This window comes from Cupressus sempervirens, chromosome 4 (genome assembly GCF_028749045.1).
Source record: "Cupressus sempervirens isolate cs-2001-9-10 chromosome 4, ASM2874904v1, whole genome shotgun sequence".
NCBI classification, from domain to species: Eukaryota; Viridiplantae; Streptophyta; class Pinopsida; order Cupressales; family Cupressaceae; genus Cupressus; species Cupressus sempervirens.
The window spans coordinates 633,121,146-633,128,606 of record NC_143121.1 but is presented as its reverse complement, the minus strand read 5'-3'; the positions used below and the strand labels follow the sequence as shown (position 1 = coordinate 633,128,606).

General features: G+C 39.2%; 1 long non-coding RNA gene across 1 annotated transcript; it reads left to right on the top strand.

Annotated features, from left to right (window-relative positions):
• The first annotated feature begins 258 nt into the window (after positions 1 to 258).
• Positions 259 to 1,171, top strand: LOC149562830 (uncharacterized). The gene is made up of 2 exons (XR_016363994.1): positions 259 to 590; positions 714 to 1,171. It is a non-coding gene; the product is annotated as an uncharacterized LOC149562830 (long non-coding RNA).
• Positions 1,172 to 7,461: the final 6,290 nt, after the last annotated feature.

Sequence of the window (7,461 nt, the reverse complement as noted above, 5' to 3'; positions counted from 1 at the left end):
CTGTTCTTGCAACTGGGGTCATCATTCTTTGTTTGTAAGCACCTTTGCTGGCATATTGATTACATATCTTGCCTGGTACGATTTTGTAGCTATTCTGGTTGACTGAATATTATATTATTTGCTGCTGTTTTTAATTATTGTTTTACTTATCTGGACAATACAAAAAAAAAAGAAACAATCTTTCTGCAATTTCTGTCTAATTCTTTAAGACCACAAGGAAAGCACAGGAAAATTTATTATTTTCATTAAAATTTACAGAAGCTCAGTGAAAGGATCCTTTTGGGATCTTTCATAAGATGACTTTGCAAGGGACGTGGAGCTGGTTGATGTGTCTCTACCAGCTCGTGTGAATCTTTCTATTTTTGCATATCCTTGTTAGCTCCTCCTACCATTGATTTGGCCAAGTGTTCATGGTGCATCAGAGCGGTTTCTCTAACTCTTCTTTCCTTTTATTCTTCACACGCTGCTCCTCCTTGTAACTGTCCATTCACATGTTCGAGCATGTAACGCTCTTGCTTTGGTGTGTTTCCTAACTTATGGTTGGGGTGGAGAAGGAAGGACCATCGAATACTGAATTCTCATTTCGAAAGGTAACGAGCGGAAGCTATGTATTTTGCATCTTTGAAGGATGTCAACCCTTTTTTCTCGTGCTCGGACACAAACCCGACCACTTTGCCTTTGACATATCCTTGCTGTGCTTGCATGAATCACAGGTTGTGGACGGGCTATCTTTGCAAGGACCAGACAATGGTATGCAGGCAAATGGTATCAAATTAAAGAGTTGCAGATCATCAACAAGAGAATGCTGGAGTTTTGCGCAGGGATGGGAACCAGTCAGCTTTGATGTGATTGGATTGTTTCATTAGGCGTCACCCTAGTTGTCTCTATTACTTTCAGCTCGTGGGCTTTCCAGAGCAGTTGGCATCCGTTGTGTAACCATCAGGAAGTTTACACAGCAAGTAAGGCATTGTATATGGTGAACTCTACTGGTGCAGTTCGTTCACCATCATTTCTAGAGACTGAACGGGTATAGTGGATGTGAGTGCGAGATTCATTTGTCATCCAGGTCATCATTTGCTTTCAGTATTTCATGCTGTTACGATTCTGTAGAAACTGTTCATCCCTTTGATATCATGGTAATGTTGACTGAAGTCCTATTTTGTGTTAGTTCTATCACACTAAAAAGGGTTCTGCTTATTAGCATGCTGACTGTTAGCTTCTCTTTACTATTTGAATGCTGAATAAGTGAGTTTAGAATAGTCAATTGGAATCCTGTGTTATGCATCAGACATTAAAATTCTTTGCAGTTCTAAAACAAACCCACACCCAGACCAATAGATTGCAGATTTGATCCAAAATAATATCTCCGAACATTATAATTTGTGATCTGTTATCTGGTGGTTTTCAAGCAATTGTGTGTTTGTCTATCATGAATTTCAAATTGTGGGTTTACCGAGCATGGCCCATTCATTTCTGTAATTTTTCATAAAGTAGGCTTTTTATAGGACCTTATATTTTATATGGACCTGTCTGTATGTATCTCTACTTTATTTGACACGTGGCAGTGATTCTGAGGTTGTTTGTTTACTTATGAGCTCCTTTGAAAGCTACGAGAAATGACTACACACACACACACACACACACACTCAGATCTATATATATATATATATATATATATATGGAGATTGCTACAAGAGTTGAAAGCCCTGTATAAGAGTGTAAACATGTCTTTTGTACTGTTTATGAGAACAATTTCTGATTTTTTCTGTTTATCTATAAAGAGGGAGTTAAATTATTACAGGCTATAAATCAATTCCATGAAGGGAGATAATGTTGAATCACCATTGTTCTATTAATATCAGATTGTAGTCCATCCTGAGAGTGCATGTAATTTGGTATAACTTGAAGAGCTGAGGAGCTACAATATTAAACATAATTGGCTTTACAGTAATCTCTTAAAATAAATTACCACTGCTAACAAAACCAAAATAAACAAAGTTGGAATAGTGACAATGGACGTGACATTTTAAAATAACCAGGACTAACATTTCAGGATTCTAGTAAGGTGAGCCATGACATTGAATGCTCATCATCCAATGATCCAGTTTCCCTTCCACACTATTATTATGAGTGCGCAACTCCTGGACTGAATATGCAAGAAACTTCTCAACAATATGGATACCAAACGAATCCTCTTCCTTGAGAACAACAATGTGTGTAACGAGAGTATGTTTTAGCAACATTTGCTGCAATATCTGGCATCTTATCTTTGGAAACCTAAATTTTCCTAGAGATTTTATCCTTAAGAATTTTGTTAGCTGCACTGAGGCTTCCAAATCTTTGGCTTTGATCATTCTCTACTTTGGCTAAAAACTCGATGTCTTGTTGAAAATATCTGGTGACTGTCAACCAGACACACTAATATTAGCACTGAAAAATTAATGAGATTGAAATGAATGTAGAAATCCTGTAACTGTTCCATCATACCAAATCTGGGAGGCAATTTAGTGCAAGTATTTTCTGCTAGGTTTTTGAGGTTCAGAAAATTCCTTAATTACAAGTAATTTACAATCTCCATAATCAATTAGGCTCAATATATATTTCACATGTGCAATGATTTCGAATTCCAGCACCTTACCATATTAAATGGAACCTACTTTCATATTAACTCTTGAGTTTTTTCTAGTGTATCAGATTATAGCTGATGCTTTGAGGAATGTGGGACTAATTAACTTGAGGAATGCTGGCTTCAATTCATTGTGCTATCAACATAAGTGTTGTAACCTTCAATGGATGTCTATATGTTTGATTTGGCCATCAAGATCCACATAAGCTGTGAAGCCTTTGCATTTGTGATCTGCAATTCCTATTGCAAGCAAAGGCCAGAAATAATTGCGTCAAGTTCCACCTTATTACTAAATGCACATGTACAAAGAGACTAACCATATAAAATTTAAATTACCTCCTTAAACTACTCATACTAGATTTTATTTTTGAATTTTCAGATTCTCAGCTTCTTCAAATTTGATTTCATTAAACCTTATGATGATCGGTCACAATCTGGCCTATTAATGCTTATGTGGAAAGGCTATTCATTTTGGGAAATTTGCATGTCGCTTAAACATGACAACTCTCTTCACGACATCTTGTCCTTTCAATACTTATTGATTGCTCCAAGAATGGATTATTATCTGTCTCCATATAACTCAAGATACCTCTGACTGATTTTGATCTCCTTTGCACATCCTCATATATCTTTTGAGCTGTTATTGGGAAATTGGGTAGTTAGGCAGTTTGGCGTAATCGAGGGAAGTTATATGGGTGCGATGGTGGGCCTCGCACCCCTAGAGTACTATATGTATGAATCATCTTCATGTGGAAGGGAATGTTGATTATTATGGATGTAATCTTGTGTTCACTAAGTAATGGATATATGAGTTTCTTCCGAGTTCTTTACATTTCCTGTACTAAATATCTTGCTCTGTCTTTATGCATTAGTTCCACCTTATTACTAAATGCAAATGTCCAAAGAGACTGACCATATAAAATTCAAATTACCTCCTCCTTAAACTACTCATACTAGATTTTATTTTTGAATTTTCAGATTCCTAGCTGCTTCAAATTTGATTTCATTAAACCTTATGATGATTGGTTGCAATCTGGCCTTTTGATGCTTATGTGGAAAGGCTATTCATTTTGTGGAAATTCGCATGTTGCTTATGCATGACAACTTCTCTTCACGAAATCTTGTCCTTTCCATACTTATTGATTGCTCCAAGAATGGATTATTATCTGTCTCCATATTACTCAAGGTACATCTGACTGATTTTGAATCTCCTTTGCACATCCTCATATATCTTTTGAGCTGTTATCAGGAAATTGGGTAGTTAGGCAGTTTGGCGTAATCGAGGGACGTTATACAGGTGCGACGGTTCGCCTTGCACCCCCTCGAGTACTATATGTATGAATCCTCTTCATGTGAAAGGGCATGTTGATTATTATGGATGTAATCTTGTGTTCACTAAGTAATGAATATATGAGTTTCTTCTGAGTTCTTTACATTTGCTGTACTAAATACCTTGCTTTGTCTTTATGCATTAGTTCCTGTTACCCACGGGGTTATACGTTTGGCATCGTTGTCACTTGAATCTAGAAACAACGCAGCGAATGGAACTCAACAGATAAATGGGAATACTTGTTCCTGAGAATGTCAAAACAAATGATAATGGAGAGAGAGAGCTTTTTGAAGGCGAACATGCTCTAATGGAGAACTTCCACATTTAGTTTCGAGCAACTATCAAAACTTTTGTATGGAGAGAGGCCATGCATACGGAATTTCCCGAGGACACCGTTTGGGATGCATCAGTTTCCCCGTCTTTTCACGTAATCATTTCTTGCATAGACGAGGTGAAGGGAGGAAATGGAGAGGGAGCAATGCCACCAACAGATCTTGAGGAACTTTGCTAGAAACAGCCGCTGGGAGGAGGAGGAATGTGATGAAACCCGATAGAGGACCAACTCATGAGCTTTAAGCTTTGGGAGTGGCAAATGAAAAGAACACTTGTAAATCTATAATGGTCGAATAGTTGGCCTGTGTATGGATATATAACTACATAAAAAATGTTATGTTTACTACTTATGACGATTGTTTAAATTAATGCCCAATTTACTAAATAAAAAATAGAAATAGAAAGGAAAAAATAGATGATCTGTAAACCACACACAAAGCTTTAATTCTCACATAGTAAGCTGAACAAAGATAGAGGTTAAGGCAACTTGTCAAGGGACAACCAGTTGAAGGGTTGTCCGAAGGGGAGCTCAGAGGCATCATGAAGGGTGACCAAGAGGGTGTTGCGAGATTTGTGGGAACCACCAAAGGCGAAGGTCATAGTTCATCGAAACATAGGCAGGTGAGAAGCAATGAAGAATTGCTTGAAGAGATATGGAAGGGGCTGAATTTGATTGAAGAGACCCGAGAACAATTCATAAACTTATCTCTCACACCGTGAAGGGAGGAAATCCGAGACGAAAGAGGAGAAGAGGTGAGGAAAGTTCAAGACACCGGAGCAAGGACAAGTGTTAGAGGGACACAACAACACGGTGGTCAAAGCAACCCATCGAAATCTAATCCTATGAATTCGGGAATCCAATCAATTAGTACACAATCAACTGGTCCACATCAAACAACCAGAAGAATCAGGTCCCAGAAACAAAAATTATCAAAATTTATTGGAGATGAGATGGAAGATTCCTTCAGAGATTGCCACATGTATGAAACAGTATGGATAGCCAATGCAGTCACGGACAAGGATGAATGGGTACAATAATTTTGAGCTACTCTCCGAGGAGTTGCTGTGGATTGGTACTCGGACATGGATAAAAGAAAAACAAGTTAATGTCATGATCTCAGAAAAGAGTTCTAGGCATAGTTCAAACTGCTTTGAGACAACAACGAAGTAATAGCAGAGATCTATAGTTCGAAGCAGGATAAGGAGATTGTATGAGCATATAACCGAAGGCTCAAAGAGTTACTTGTGTGATTGGCCACTTAGCCAGTGGATAAACTAAAGAAGAGATGGTTCGTCGAAGGATTGGACGACTCCCTATGGAGGAAAATGAAGATAGTGCAGCCAACATTGTACTTTGATGCCAATGAGCCATGAACTTGGAGAGTGAAGAGAAAACATCAAAGGAAAAGAAGAAACAGAGCAAGTCTTTGTCAGCAAGTGACGACTCGTCTTGAGAGGGGAGTAGTAGTGAGAGTGAGGAGAAACCAAATAAAAAGGTCTAGGCACTCCAGAAGGACATGCAGAGAATGTTGAAGGAGTTCAAACTTATGAAGGGGAGCATAGGCCGTAGTGATGAAGGCAAGATATGGTGCACAGAGTGCAAAGAGAACGGGCACACGAAGGGGTCATGCTCGAAAAAGTTAATGTGCGACAACTTCCAACTGATGGACCATTCCACTAAGGAATGTCCATACAACATGAAGACTCATAGTCAACAAGTGCTCTTTACCCAGGAGCAACTGTCTACCTCTGGGAAAACCAACTCGACCCAGCAAACAAACAATACATCATTTGAAGGATACTGTAACAACTGTCGGGAAGGTAGAGGAGGGAATGAGAATAAAAGCCGAATATAGTATGATTCAAATGGTTGGCCTATGATTTAGTTTCGGGCATGCAACCAATGGGGCTACTTTGCCAGAGATTGTACAAAGAGTGACACACCTCAAAAGTTGTGTCGATGGTGTGCTCCTGGTGACCATGAAGATGCCATCTTTCTGAAGCCGAGTGTAAATTTGCTCAATATTGAGGAGAATGTACATTTAGTCACCCGAAATCAGGTGAAACAAGCTATGTACTCGGATCCTCACAAAGAGAAGCAAAGGGTATGCGAAGCAAAAGAAGAAATTGAGAAGGCCATGAATGGAAAGAAGGATTCACATATGGCTGTGAGTACCTCCAGATGGACAGAGGCCAAAAACAACATACTGCGATAGATGTTAAAAATAGAGGTACCAATCAAAATCCAAGACCACCTCCAAACTGTGCCTCTATTAAAGACAACACTATTGAATACCTACACCACACAATTGAGCACCACTTCCTAAACAAGTCTTGCACAACAGACCTACATTCCAAGAGGGTCCGCAATGGACTCCATGCTACTAGCACTAAACAATGGTTGACACCTGGTTGTAGTTGAAATGGGGATTCTAGAAACTATTCTGATGGACACTATAGTTGATGGAGGGTCATGAGTAAACATCCTGTCGGAGGAGACATGGAAAAAGCTTGGGAAGTTGACCTTGTGGCCACCCACCTTCAACCTACTTAGTGTAGATCAGCAGGGAATAAAAACCTTCGGGACGCTCATGGCTTAACAAGTAACCATTGGGACACAACCTTTTATATTGGATTTTTTCGTGATCTTGTTGAAGAAGAAAGGGTATGACGCTATTCTTAGCAAGGGATGACTAGTGTCAGCAAAGGAAAACTACAATTGGAAGAAGAATATGTTGTTGATGGAAAGTGGGGGATGAAAGTTCGTGATCGACCTTCGTACACAAATGGTGAGCGAGGAGATTGCCTCGTCTTTGGAGTCTGAGTCAGATGAAGAGCATGGCCAGATAGACGAAGGAAGGAGTTAGATGGAACCCAATGATGAGGGCGTATTAAAACTGGAAGAATGCTCAGAGGATGATGTAAGTTCAATGAACAAACTCTTCCATTAGCAGATGGAGGACTATGAACTTTTTCATAGCTATCTGCTGAGGGTGGAGGAATTTGACAAAGGTGCTGAGAAGGATGTGTTTCTGCCAGAGTTCAGAGACTATCAAGAAGGTGAAGCCCAGGTTAATGAAAGTCCCATGCACAATTTTGATGTTGGAAGGCCAATTAAGTACGAGGAACCATCTGTACGGGTTACTAAAACCCATGAAACATATTGGTTGGT